At 54.2% G+C, this 12,737-nt stretch overlaps 1 protein-coding gene across 1 annotated transcript in view; it reads left to right on the top strand.

Moving 5' to 3' along the window:
- The window catches only part of dph1 (diphthamide biosynthesis 1), a 56,154-nt gene that overhangs the window by 8,842 nt on the left and 34,575 nt on the right, over positions 1-12,737 (top strand). The gene's annotated exons all lie outside the window — the stretch shown is intronic.

Below are 12,737 nucleotides of genomic sequence, written 5' to 3'. Positions count from 1 at the left end.
GAGGGAGCGTCCGCGAAGGCCGGGGATTGTGTTCTCCGGGTATCTGGGACGTCGTGGCTGTAGATTTGAACGGCGTGTAATAATGAGAGCGAGGGAACGCGGCGTTCCAATCCGGCGTGAGGTTTGTCCTCCTCCTCCGTATCTTGGCTATCTTTGCTCTTACATTTCATCAGCTATTACGCTTTATCACGAGGATGAGAGCCGAGTTCGGACGATTGGCTCCGGCCTTATCGCCGTGCCGCCATCAGGCCGAGAGCCGCCTCTGCGCGCCGCCTGGATTTCGGACCTCGTCTGCGCTCGCGTTTGACGAGGCCCATTATGGGGCGCAGTAAGACGGCTCCATCTCCTCTGAAGAGTGCTATCGTGGAACAATAATTACTTTCTCGCTTCGCACCTCATCCTCTCCCCTTTGTGCATTCTCCCGCCATCCGCAGGCTTTTTCCCACGGCGGGGAGACGTTTCCCACGGTTTCCCCTCTCTTCATCCCGCTCCTTGGTTTCACCTAAGCCACGTCGCCGGAGTCTGTGTTTCCATTCCAGCCTCCGGATTAAACAGAAAAGATGAGCGCTTTGAATTCAGAGAGAATTCTGCACGTCGGGTAGTCGGTAAAGCTCGGACGCTTCATATCTGCCGCGGGAACAAACTCGGCCGGTTGCGACAGCTGTCACCAGAAGGCCTTCGCTGCCAGGGGAAGCTGTAGACATACGAAATAACGAGAAAACATCGGCGAATCTGGAAGCACAAGATGCAATTTCCGATGGCGTGCGACACGCTGCTCGATGAGGCGCTGCGGGGATTCGGGTGTTTCTTCGGAGCGGCAGCTGGTGGGAAGAAGCCGCCCCTCCTCGCGGCCGCTGTCTGGAGTGTGACGGCTCGGCCGAGATCTTCTCCGCCCGCTTCCTCGGTCTGCTTTGAGCGCAGTTTGGCTTCTGCGGCCCTTTGTCTTCCTCGACCACCAGGTACAACATGTGACCAGCGTGGCCGGTCGGAACGGACCCGAGGCGCCGGCGCAGGGAAGCGGAGGTCCGGGCGCCGAAGTGATGGTCGCATTTCAAGCACCTTTCGAGCCGCTAGCGTGCCGAGAGCAGCTGCTCACCAGTTGGCAGGAGGAGGAGAAGAAGGGCAGGTTTAGTTGAGACCCATATCGGGTCTTTGGGTTGCAAAGGTTCCCGCTACAAACGGGAGGCGGACGCTGTCCGATGGCTCGCATTTGTGATATTTGTTAGACGCAGCGGAAGAAAAGGAGGAATCTTATGACAAGCACTTTATAATCCAGTCCATCCTTTCAAGGCTCAACCCGCCGGTGGAAGCGAACAGGGCGGGCGTTTCAGCGAACCCTTCGGAAGATTCAGAAAAGGTGTTTTTTGTCGTTGTTGTCAGGCTGAAAACACAGATTTGTACGGAAAGATTCAGAAAGACGAGGCGTGGCTTTCTTATGAGCTGCAGTGGTGAGGACGTCGTCTCAACCCCCCATAACTGGGATTTTCACGTTGGTTATTCTGCGCGCTAATCGCCAGCAATCGTTTCCTTCTGCTTCAGCTCCCGGTTCGGTTCGGTCGTGGTCTTTCGAATCCACCTCCGGAAAGGTGTTGATCACGTGCACGCCGGGATTATGCGACGGCAATGCGCTCTGGCCGTCGGAGCGGCATCTCCCGGCCTTGTCTGCGTCAGTCAGACCTTCTGGCAGCGCCGTGAGGAGAGGGAACGCTTGTCAGCCTGCAAGCCAATGGAGATGAATGTGGCAGGCGACATCTGGAGATCCAGATACGTTTTTGAGAGGAAAAAAAAATCAATGTAAAATTACCAGCTCTTAAAAAGTCAGTCGACCTTTAATCGTCGAGATATATTGAGGCTTATTTAAAGCGGACGTGACCGCGGTCTGGCTGTGACGGCCGTATATTGTGACAACAACCCGACCGGCTGTTCCACTCAAGAAGGAGAAGGCGTAAATGTGCACAGCTGTCCTAATGTGACTCAGAGCAAAGGATTTAGAGGTAGTGCTTGGAGAGGCCGCTTGACAGACAGCCAATCTCTTGTCACCCGGCTTATGTGGAGGGTTCGCCGAGGTCCCGGGAGGTGAGCGGCTCCGCCGCCGCCGCCGTCCCCCCGTCCTCCGGAGACGAGGCTGAGGTCCATGGCAAAATGGAGATGAAAGGCCTAAGCCGCCCGCGGAGTAATGAGCTTCGGTGGGATGGACCGCTAAGTCTTAATGAGGACCGGCCCGTCTGAATGACGGCCGCGCCGCCGTCGTAACGCCGCGGCTCAAATACCCGCGTGTGTGTTCAACGTGATCGCCTCCGCCGTCTCCGGCCGCCGCCGGAGGTTTTTCCCCATCCTTGTTTTTGTCGCCTGCATGGAAACCGCTTCCCCCCGGCGAGAAGACCAAAGTTTGCGAGCGTCTCCGCCCCCCAGGGAACTTGAACGCGGCGGAAAACGGATAAGTTGTGCAGACGGGCGATGATCCATGTGCCGCCGCCGTACCGTGAGTTTTATGGCCGCTGAAGGCGGGCCAGCTGTCTCATTCTACTCGGGAAAGATACTTTTATGAACGCAATTCGGTCTTTACTGCCCTGGCTCTTGTGCCAGCGGAGGGATGCGTTTGGGCGGGGCGGCGGGGAGCGGCAGGGGGGCGGCGGCGGTGTGGTCGCCGCCACGTCCTAATCCTGAGGACAACGCTGGCATTTAATGCTCGGCGTTTCCTGGCACGCAAACCTTTGGCGTCCGCTGGAGATGCTGGCCTGTGACCTAATCTGAGGTCTTGTTCAACGACCAAACATCAGAAAGAGGCAGATTTGCCGGGCTCACGAGGCCAAAGGGCTCCTGTCTGTGAAACACAAAAGCAAGAGTGGAAAATGAATCACTCCTCCCGCCGTTTTTCCTTTTTATTTCTCCTGTCTCACGGGATCGGGCGACACGTGTGACGGTTTTCTTTTTAATATGCGGACGTGTATTTTTCTGTTTGCGCGATTATCCTCTTGGTGGAACAAGTGTTTGGATTTTTCGGGGCATTTGATGTGACATCAAAACGCAGTCGGTCTTAAAAGCCTCGTTTCCGTCCTCACACTCGAAACAAGCGTAAGAGCCCCGCCATTCTCCAGCTCGCTCGGGCGACCCTGACCGGAGCCTGCCGGGTGCTGAAATCCACGGCAACAACCGGATGCTCCTTCAGCGGATGAATCGGCCGAGTGTTTTCCGACGCGCTGAAGATCCCGTGTCTGATTGCCGCAGTGTTATTTGTTCTAAGCCGTCAGAACGAACGCATTCGTCCGGAAAAGTCGCGTCGGCACAGTGACGCGCAGTCAGCGCTTCAACGCTCTGGTGGCAGAACCATCTCCGTCATCTCCATCTTCCTCCGGACGGGACGTCTGAGTCCGAGCAAGCCGAGACGGGCGGTAGTTTTCACCCTCCGCTGGAAGGCCGAAGCACTTCCTGCTCGAAGCGCGACGTTGACGTTAGCCGAGGATTCCGCCACCTCCGCGCCCGGTCGGACAAACGTCAACAAGCTCGTCCGAGCAGCTGGATGGAAGTCCTCAAGAAAAAGGACTAAATCTGGCTGCAGAATGAGGCAGGCCGGTTGGGAGGCAAGGAAGGTTTCATCCCGCTCCGTTATTTGGCGTCCTCACCAACCCTCCTACCGCGACCCATTGGAAGATTTTCCCGATTACGCCGAGCGCCTTTCACATGCCGCCGGCCATTTAAATCTCTGAGCTCCTGCAGCCGGCCTGCCAGGCCAGGGACTTGAATCTTTGCCCCAGGAAATCATGCGGTCCGGCTCGGTGAACCCCTCCCGCTTTTAATTCTCACTCATCTTTAATTTGTTTAAAAGGGGTTTCGCCTCCTCTCCCGCTTTCCCTACTTCGGGCTGGGTTTTGCTCGCGACTGGGATTCGTTTGTTGGCGTTCACGCGCTGCCGGCTTATTTTCCCGCCCTCTGAAAAGTGTCGCCGAGAAGTGCTCTGTGAATAGTCGATGACGACGGAGTAATAAGTAAATAAAGAGGTGCTGCATGCTGTGCGGTTCAAAGGCGGCGTGGCAGCAAAGAAGCCCCCGAAGCAAAACCCAGCGCCTTCAAGGCGTCGAACGCGCAGCTAGAAGTTGTTTGCGTCCAAGATCGTCCACGCCGGAACCTCTTGGCGCCCGATGAGGACCGGAGCGATCGGCACCGAGGCGGTAAAAATAAGGTCATCGCTCCGTCCGGCGGAGCCGTCTGGAGGAGGAGGTGTTCGCTGCCATGAATCACACATGTGATTAAGTGTTCGCACTGACGTCCTGTGCCAGCGCTCCGTCTCCTCGTCATGGAGCCTTCATGGTAACCGTCGACATTCTGTAGGAGCCTCAATCTGCTCTCACATCAGATGCCGCTTGTTAGTAAATGAGTGGTACAAAGCGCGCACGCAGCCCACGGGCGTCAATCATCTCCAACCATCATATCGGATTCCTCCATATTCCGCGCGGCAAGCTGCGTAGCGCCGCCCACACCCGCCGGGGTAAATGTCAACCCCACCATTAGGAAGGAGCCTCCATCGCCTCCATCGCCTCCTCCTCCTCACGTCGCCACGGCACCCACGGGGAGCCGGAGCTGCAGGAGCGCAGCGGAAGCCTGTTTGACTTGGAGTGTCAGCGCTCCGGAGCATCCATGAACAGCGCCTGCTCTTCTTGTGCTCGGGCCCCTGGCGCCGGGGCTCGCCCCTCGCCGGGCGCCGTCTAATTAGCTCTCCCGCGATGCGACGCGCCCACCCGAAGCCCACCCGAAGCTCGTATAGAAGGCGAAAAATAGCTCGGCGCCGGCGACCGCCCTGGAACCCAGAAGAGGCCCGTGACAGGCTGTCAGGTGCTTCCCTCGCCGTTTCATCCGCCGCCCTCCACCCTGATGGCGAGAAGATGTGGAGCGGGAAGGTAGATTGGAGAGGAGGAGGCACAACCGACGCACTCGCTGAATCTCTGTATCAAATTTAGCATTTCTGTTCCGGATGCGCTTCCCCTCTCCGTCTCCGGGGTGGAAGGGCCTCGACCGTCTGCGGAAATCTGTGGCAAGAAGACGTGGTCGAACAACCTTGCAAGAGTTGGACTCGTCTCTCTTTTCCTACTCTGATATTGTTGGGCCTGTTCTTGTTGCAGGCCAATCGGAGTCATAGTTTCAAGTATTTAAAGCGAGAGCATGGGAACCGGCTTCTTCTCTCCGTGGGAACATCCTGATCTCCACGCTGAAGGGGGTCAGGGTTCATCCTGGACCGGACGTCCGTCGGTCACAAGGCCACTGAGACGTAGACGGGCAAGTTCAAACCACAGGCCAGCGAACCAAAACTCACAAAGGAGCACCTTGTACAGGAAACACCCGGGGTGGAATCCAGGCCCCCGGCTCACCGTCCTGGAGAGGCACCGACCCTCGGGTCCGCCACGGTACAGCACGCCTGGACAATGTAGGGTCTCGTGGACCGTGGTAGGAACCCCACGTGGACACGTGGAGAACATGGAGACGCCACACATCCAACCAGGGAGCTTCTCGCTGTGGCTCCAAAGCACCGCACCGTCCTCCCCAACATTTGCCCAAGCAGTCACTTCAACCAAGACACGTTTCTAGAGATTGTCTTTTCTGAAGGAGCTCCTCTGAAAGGTGTCCCCCTCAGAAAAGGGTGTTTTCCGAACCGTCGAGTATTCCCTGAAAAACCCTCCATCTGTCGGGCTTTTGTCGTAAAACCTCAGAGGAGCTCCGAATGGCCTTTGCCTCCCCGGGTGACAGATTGTGGCGTCTAGCAGGAGAAGAGTGTAAAGTGACTGAGCCACACCTCCGTCTCACACGGTGTCAGAGGAACGTCTGATGGAGCCCTCAGGAACCCACGGGCCCGAGCTTTGCTCGCGTCACTCGCAAGTCAAATGCGTCATCCCGGCAGACGGGACGGCCCGAGAAGGACGAAGCGGCGCTTCCTCTGCTGCGCCACCGCCGGGCCGAGAGGGGAATCACGCTTTCCGTGATTCAGCGAGGAATATGTTAAATATCACACCAACTGTCCAGAAATCGGTTTGATGGGAAGTCTTTCCTTTGGAGAAGCTCAAAACTAATTTTATTTTTTATGGACAAGCAATTTCATGGCCAATCGTGGCCAGTACCCTCATTATTCCACGACTCAAACCGAGCCGATAAAGGGTGTGAAGTCACCAGATCATTACCAGGGTGTTTTGGCCTCAGTAAAGAAAAAAAAAAAAGATGTTCAACCAAGTGGAGAACGGTGTCGGTTTTAAGGTGCATCGTCATAAACGCTGACCGTCATGGATGTTATGGATGTCAACGGGCAGCAGAAAGGTCTGATTAAAAAGCCTCTCCTGCTGTTGAACCACGTTCTTTGGAGCACACACGCCCGGAAACATTGTTTTGCCCCACAGCAAGGATTTCTGGCGTCTAGGACTGCTGTGATTGACCAGAAAAATCATAGCCAAGAATCCCTGAAATCTGGAATAAAAGCCCTGATCTCCACTGGACGTTCCTACAGGCAGCCGCGGAATCCCGTCACATGTGGACACGTGAGTCACCGGCAGCCGCGCAATAAGACGTTTGAATTATATCCATTTGAATATTTATTCCAGAACATCTGGTCGGTCCGTACCCTGAACTCTGCGCCGCCTGGCCAAGAGCATCCCATCAACCGCTAAGGGCGGCAAGACCGAAGTCAACATATTAGGAAAGATACCCGAAACGGGCCTCTGCCAAATCAGAAGCCACCTGACGCAAGAGCATAGAAGTGGAGGAAGACAACAACCACAGGAAGAAGATAATCACGCCCTATGTTGCCGATGTTTTCAACAAACGCCCTGTGCATTTCAAACCCAACAACACCCTGAGACAAAGACCCCGAAGCACCCCAAGGACCAAACACCCGGGCAGAAGATGGAGATGTCTGCCGTCACCTGCGATGACGACCTCTGCACAGACGGATGGCCCATCGCAGGAGAACCACAGCTTCAGGACAGGTTCGGTGGTCCACCTCCACCTGGAAGAGGAGGGCCAGTCCTTTGAAGACAGTGATGTGGGCATTCTGGTCAGAGAAGACAGATGGTTCGAGAGCGGAGTCAGAGAAGTCGTCCCTGTCAAACGGAAAAACCATCTCTGAACAGAGGAGGAGCATTAACCTTCACCCATAGACAAGGCAGCAGCTGGATCAACGCCGAGACGCGTAAGAGCACCCGGACCGGGACCATCTGCACCCTCCAAACAACCCGGAAAGATCCAGAACCGGGCCCCGGTAACTTCCGCACGAGCCTCAGTCCATGAGATCCGACAGGTTTCACTCCTTTGCTTCACATTCTGAGAAGTTTGGCTTCGCCTTTCCAGTCTAATCCAGGTACCTGCCCAGAAGTTGTCCCTCTGTTCCTGCCTGACAACACCTTCCATGAGCATGACAACCCCCTTCCACCCAGCCTCTGCCAATCGACTCTCCCACTTGGATAACAAACCAAGCCGTCATGACCTGGGCCTGCCCACAACCCCGGCAGGTAAATTCAGAGACTCACAGGCCAGTAGAACTGAAGAAGCCTCTGGGATGAGGGATGAAGCATCTTCGAGTGAAGAATTTCAAGTCCGTTTGTCACAGCAAGCAGATTTTGACAAGAATTCACCGCGACCCGGATGGCCGAGACCCTCCGCAGATATTCACAAGGAAGGAGCCCCTCTCGGACCCAAACATCAGCAGCATCACCTCCGTCACCTGTGACGTCGGCAAACGTGGTGAAGATCTTGGCACCTTCGGTTGGCAGCGTCACGCACCGTCTCCAGAGTTCACAGGACTTTGCTCGCGATGTCAAACAGATCAGACCGGACCCGGATGAAACCGTGCGATGTAACCTCACTGTTCACATGCATCCCCACATCAGATGCCGTCACCGCAGTGAGCGAAGGCCTCATGAAGGACGACGCCTTGGTCATCAGAACCAAACTCACCATGGTCCACATCTGCACCCTGCTGGACCTCTGTCTACGGACCATCTATTTCCAACTCAATGGCGGCTCACATTGTCAAAAACGTAGATGCGCAGATCCCCTGGGGTCCAGGTGCCACGACAAGAAGAGTTCAGCAAGAACAGAATGACATTTTAGGGATTTGTCACAAAATGCCGCACGAGGAATTTTGATGAATTGTCATGTCCTCTGGCTGGTATTTAGCAGAATGTACATTTCAGCAACCTTTTCAATCCGTCAAACAGCCGCAGGTCAAAGATTTTTCAGAAATGTAACAGAGGCATTATCCTGCTAAACAAGGAGAAGATCCCGTTTCATTGGACGAATTTAAAAGCCTAAAATGATTGTGTTCCCCTGAAGTACCTGCCCTCGTTGTTGTGGGTTAACCCGCTGGCCAAGCCCTCGCGTCCGCTTTGAGAAATACTCGGCTGAAATGCTGCCGCTGAAAAAATGGAAGGAAGCTGTGCTTCATCGGCCTTGGGGTCCGCGGTTGTCCTTGTCGAGCCGATTCCGTCAAGAAAGTCTCAAAAGAGGCCCTTTTTTGGGCATTTGAAGTTTGAGGAGAAAAAACAACAAGACATCTGCCCTCACACTTGCAGTTTGTGTTGCTTTTCAACAAAGATTGTGGCCAGAGAAGGTTTTAAGCAACTACTGATCAAGATGTTGGCAAAAGAAGCGTTGTGAAGAAAATAGTAGCTCATCATCCAAGGCGTCCCTCGTCATTAGTCAAACATGGGCGGGGCCGTGGCTTCATGGACACCGAAGGCTGTCAGTGGAACCGGCTCTCCGCGACCGGTCGAGTCAGAAAAACTCACAAATCAACAGTTAAGGAAACTGAGGAGTCCCTTCAGGACCGCCGTCCGGAGGAACACGTATGCCTCTCCATGTACCAAAGACAAACCCAAAGGGAGCAAGACCACACGTCTTCATTGCAGTAAAGGAGTCGTAGAGCAGTAAAGCAAAATGTCATCATGGCGGAGACCCGATGGTGGGAGGCGACCGCCGGGACCAGATTCCTGGTGATCGATGGCTGCTGATACTCATCTCAAAACAAAAGCTTTATATTGAGATTGTAGACAACTTGTTTTTGGCATCCCAAAGGGCAAGTCACTGAAGGAAAGTGTTCATGGTGGCGGCGGTCAGGGAGAAAATCCAAAGTCTTGTGTACGGTACAGTGTAACACGGCCCCTGGCTTAACTTGGGAGAGAAGAAGTGCTTCAGAAGGTTGGTCTACATTCAATGTTTGGCCCTCGACCGCCAAATGGATAGTTGGGATCGTGAACGGCACTCAGGAAAAGGCAGTCGTTCATCTGACCAGCGAAAAGACAAGTGCTGTCAATTTTGAATGAGCAATTTCGAAGCATATCGGACGTCCGTCCCCGTCCTCGCAGTGAGGAGACGAAATGAGCTGAAGCGCTAAAATCGGAAGGTCACAGTTCCTGCCTTCCCTTCTGCTCCGTCTCCGGCGCCATAATCACTCCTGTTCGGACGTCTCGGTCCGAGGCTGGCGTCCACATGAAGGCACCCGCAAAGAGCTGCGCAGCTCGAAACAAATGCCTGCATTCGCCGTTTAAAAATGTCCTTTCACAGTAATTCCGCTAAGATTGGTGGCGCAGCTGAAAGAATGACGTGGGCCGGCACGCTCTGCAAACTGGAATTAGATGTAATTCGTGCGTGCTGTTATTTTTCCCCCCATTCAACGGGATCATCGAGAGCGGCGCCGATGCGCTCGAAATCCCCGCCGGTTGAGAAGAATTTGGTGCTCCGGTGAAGGCCAACACCCGGTTCCACTCCCGCTACCTGGACGGTTAAGTCGCAGTTGTCACATTAAACCACATTAATAGGTTTCCGGGAGCGATTTACGAGTCTTTACTTAAGCGTGTCACGCAACCTCTCGGGGAAAGGCGGGGAGGCCGGTAGAGGATGAATAAAGGGCAACTCAATCACAGAAGCAGGGCCCGTCAAGCACCTTGAGAAATCCTAATGAGTGGGCGTTCCCGAAGATTCGACGAGATGAAATGACAGACGGCGGCTCGGAGGAATTGTGACAAGGAGCACAAGAACAGAGGGAGGAAGTCAAGAAGCCCCGAGAAAATGAAGAGAGAGGAGAACGACTGCGAAATGACTTCGGGGAGCAAAGTGACGGATGATGGAGGGAAGCCTCAGGGGTGAATGAGTGAGGGATTAGATGGATGTGACCTCATCAGCCGCTTCCAGAAAGGCTCCTGTAATTTGCTGTTTTTCAGAGTTCAAGCCGCGACGGATGTTGCTGGAAAGGCAGTTTCATGCTATTCGGTCAGAGATGCGGAGACGACGCGCCTTGATGTTTCCTTGTTTGCCGGGTGTGACCACGTTACTGAACGCTTCGAGCCGAATCCGCCCGACGACGAAGGGACGGAACGCCCGCCGTCCGTCGGTGCTTTTCCGTGGAAGACGTTGTTTTCCCGGACTAGTTTGAGGACCCGAAGCTCTGCCGGTCAGCGATGAGGGAAGCCGGCAAAGTCCTCCTCCATAATCTGGGCGTTGGAGGCTCTGTTTGGGAACAGAGTCGTCTTCTCCTCTCTGGTCTTCCTCTAGACCTCCTCCAAGCTCAGCATCCATCTACCCAGGTCTTCTCCACCCGTCCTCTGTCTTCATCCAGCCTGTGCCGTCCCTCCGATCAGCCCGATCGTCTCCTCTCGCGTTCCCGTCATTCACATGCACCAGTTCTGTCTGGCTGGATCTCTCCAGATGTTCCTCCACCTGCTCTCTGGAACGTTATTTAGCAAAGTTTGTCAGTTTTCTGTCAAGGCCCGGTTTCTTTGCACATATGGAGTGAATGTGTGGATCCAAGGAGACGCCGTCCTCGACGGCTGACCTTCCTCAGACATTCAGACGGCGGCTTGTCTCCTCACTGATATGTCTTTCTGCATGAGATAATTCATGGGATTAGAACATCATTAATCTTGCTTTTTACACCCGAGGAGCTTCTTCAGTGACATCTCGAACCTTCTGCTCCAGCCTCTTTTTCTATGACGCAGTGTTTAATTCTGATTGACCGCCAACGCATCATGCCATCCTTGTCTGCCGCGGTGCGAGGTCATCGTTCTCCGTGGTGGCGGTGGACAGCCCGGTCGGGAAAATGGACGGAACCGCGTTCTTCCTGGAAATATGTGAAGTCCAACCTGATTTGTTGCGCCCTCGCCGGCCAGATAAATCAGGTCTACAAATACGTTGGGATTTATCTCCTCGTCCCCAGGAATGTCTGCACAAATAATATTTGACAATCGCTTTGAGTGATTCATCGATTCATTCGGGTTCAACGGGAAAGATGACCGTCATTTGTTGGCAGTAATTATCTGCGTGTTCACAGCCGTGAAAGTGATCCGCCGAACATCTATCATCCACCTCATAACTTTTAATTACAGGCAGTTTAATTAGTGGTAACTAGCAATTGACAACTTTATTCAGTCATCAGAATTTAGCGGCGTATGAATCATGTACGACATGAAGGTGCTTCGAAGAAACACCCTCATCAGAGGAGTTAATGTGTGAGCCCGGCGTGAAGATCGTCCAGGGACGTCGCTTGGAAAGGGTTTCTCACACCCTCGCCTCCTTGGCAGCTCTGAACCCTTTTATTTTTATTTTATTGGCACCCGCAGAGGTCACGCCCCGGTCAGGGTCCGACCCCCGGGCTGAACCCCCCTTCGAGGGGCATCCGCCGAGTCGTCGTACTCACCTGTAAGAACGTCGGCGCCGCTTTGTTTTGCGCGCTAAATTGGATTGTGCCTCTTTCAAAGCGACCGCCCGGCCTCGCAATCTGAGTCTGCATGTTGATAAAGCGGTAAGCTGAAACATAATGACCCGTGGCTCAGGCATTTTGAGTAAATGCCATGACAAATAGATGAGATACACCCTCAAAATAGCAGTAATGATCTTGTTTTTCTGGGAGTTAAGGGATTATCTAACGGTATTACTGGGAACGTATGTCTGAACATCATCCCTTACGCGCTGCCTCACATCTCCGCTTATGTTGTCATTCCTGGATGATAATCGCTGGCTGCGGTCGGTCTGTCGTCACACGGGTCCGTCTCCAAATATTAACTTTGTCAGACGGGGGAGGCTCGCAGCGCCAGAGTCAACATGACAATATAATCGTGAAATGGGCCCGCAGATTAAAAGACTGGAAGATCTAGACGACACGAAACCAAGTAGGATCATTTAATCCTCCTGCCCAGCGCCTCTCTCTCCTAATGTATTTTTGGAAAGGGGCTGCTTTTACCGGATATTTTCCATGTCGTGTGCGCAGAAAGCTGATTATAGATCTCAGATTTGCTAATATTACCGACTCGCGGCAAACCGCTCATCCGTCTCACGTTGTCGGCCCTTTTTTTATGGTCGTCTTCCGCCTCCGTCGCTCCCCTTCCTCCGCCGCCGACCCTCCTCTCCGTCGTGTAGAAGACACCCGCCAGTCCGGTCCTTGTTCCCGTCCCCCCTCCGGCCCCCACGGAGCAAAACTAAATGAATTTGCGGTGGAAATGGCGGCCGTTGATCCGCCGTCTGCCCCCGTCGTCTGGGGAGAATCCCTCCCGTCTGGAACGATGTGTTCTGCCCGCTCTCAGACACGACACCGACGGTCGCGGCCTCTCCGGTGAAACGCGATAGAATAAAAGATGAGCCTTGGCGAGACGTGGGGAAGTAGTTCAGTAATAATTTGTGTACAAAGAAAGGACGCGTGTGAAGGAGGGCCCCGGTTAGTCTGTCAGCGCATGTTTGGAGTCGCTATGCAAATGCAGCTCGTACGTTCA

The sequence above is a fragment of the Fistularia commersonii genome, chromosome 18 (assembly GCF_037954325.1).
Source record: "Fistularia commersonii isolate RoL2024-O1a breed Wild chromosome 18, RoL_Fcom_v1.0, whole genome shotgun sequence".
NCBI classification, from domain to species: domain Eukaryota; kingdom Metazoa; phylum Chordata; class Actinopteri; order Syngnathiformes; family Fistulariidae; genus Fistularia; species Fistularia commersonii.
Note: the sequence above shows the minus strand (reverse complement) of the source record. Positions and strands in the feature narration are given on the sequence as shown.